This window comes from Cygnus olor, chromosome 2 (assembly GCF_009769625.2).
Source record: "Cygnus olor isolate bCygOlo1 chromosome 2, bCygOlo1.pri.v2, whole genome shotgun sequence".
NCBI classification, from domain to species: domain Eukaryota; kingdom Metazoa; phylum Chordata; class Aves; order Anseriformes; family Anatidae; genus Cygnus; species Cygnus olor.
Genome location: NC_049170.1, coordinates 37,293,270 through 37,295,009, shown reverse-complemented (window position 1 = coordinate 37,295,009; position 1,740 = coordinate 37,293,270).

Sequence of the window (1,740 nt, the reverse complement as noted above, 5' to 3'; positions counted from 1 at the left end):
GCTGGCGTGTGGTGCTGGAAGGACACCGCAGCCACGTTTCCTCCAAACAAATGGTTATTTTTGAAAGCTATGTTCGTGCAGGAACATCCTGCTTGGGCATGTTTCTAAGTGTCTGTATCAAAAAGCTTGACTCTTCTCATAGCTGAAAGCAGCGCTCCTTTTGAGATGCCCCGTGCACAAAGGAATACGAACGTGGACAGAGGAACGATCCCCGTCCTGAGAACAACTCCAAACTCACCAGTTGCTCAGGGAATATAAGAAAATGACTTGATTGCCTGATGATAATAGAGGCTGAAGAAATTGTAAATTAATATTTAATTGCTTTGTCTGGGCAAAACTAGCCCTGACACCGTGGCATAAATTAAAGGTGAGAGAATAAGAATCCTTGTAACACTGGGCAGGACATTTATTGAATTGGGTTGAAGAAAATCAACAGTGAAATGTCCCTGCAGGAGTCAGCGGGCGATCGGGAAGTTCAGGGTTCCCCTGGGAAGGGGACAACTCCTTAAGGCCAAGTGCCTGCCCCTCGCTGGCACTGTGATGGGCACAGGGCAGGATTTGCAGACAGCCACGACACCCCGTCGTCTACACAAAGCATTTTGTTGTGGCTTTTGGGAAACGTGCCTGCCACCCGATGTGCAGGACGATGTGCAGGACGTGGTGTGCCAGCCAGCGTTGAACACCTGAGCGCACGGCTCAAGTGTCAGGCCGCTGGGACGTGAGTGGTGCCAACCGGCACAGGCAGCACGGCACGGGCCTTCCTCACGCCCGCAGGAAGGAGGCCGGGTACCAGCTGCCAGGCAAAAAAGCAAGTGGAAAACCATGACCTATAGGAAACTATGCGAGGCACGTCTGGTCTCTGGAGACTACAGATGAGCTGACAACACCAGCACTGGAAACAGATGCTAAATTAATTGGAGATTATTTACAGGAAAGCCATAGCTGGAGCAGGAGCCTTGGTATAAGGACAAACTGATGCAAACGGGGTTTTTAAGTCTCAGACCTGCTTGGTTTTGAGAAAAGTGACCCAGCCTCTTTGTGGCATAGCTGCAGAAACTTGCAGAAGCCACATGAAAGCAGTGAAGTTCATGCTCACAGGCTGCTGGGTGGTACTGGGGTCTGTTGGGGGCCCTGGCAGGGAAGCAGCAGTTTCCAGACCGCCAGCTCTGGAAGGACGAGTGGGACACTACCTGCAGCTCCTCCTGCTGCAGGCAGAACTCTGACATTAACGGTGACTCCCTGCTCCAGCAGTGGGTAAAGAGCAAAAAGATCCTAAAGAAATATTACTGAACCTTGCATGCAACCAGAACAGCAGCAAAGTAACAGAGGCTGGTAGAAGGTGAAGGTTAGGGGACTGCAAGAACATGACAAAACTTGGAAAAGCCTTTTTCGCTAATTTGGAGTCAGGGGTTGAGCCTGCACTGCCGTCTAAACTCCTTCACCCTCACCCCGATGTCAGCTACACCAGCTCAGCACCAACAAATGAGACACGTGGAGAGATGCGGAGTGTGGGGCTCCTGCCAGAGCCCTCACTGAAGGTCTGGCATTGGTCTTCAACAGCTTCTCAAGATGACCATGGAGATTTCAAAGACTTCAGATACTCCTGAAGAGACTGGAATGTAGGCAGAAGGACATATAGTACATGTAATTATTAAATATGAATTCTTCTGACAGTGCCAGGCTGGCTTTTGTAACTACAGCCTTCAGCTATTTGCATTGGCCAAGGAACCACAACTTGAT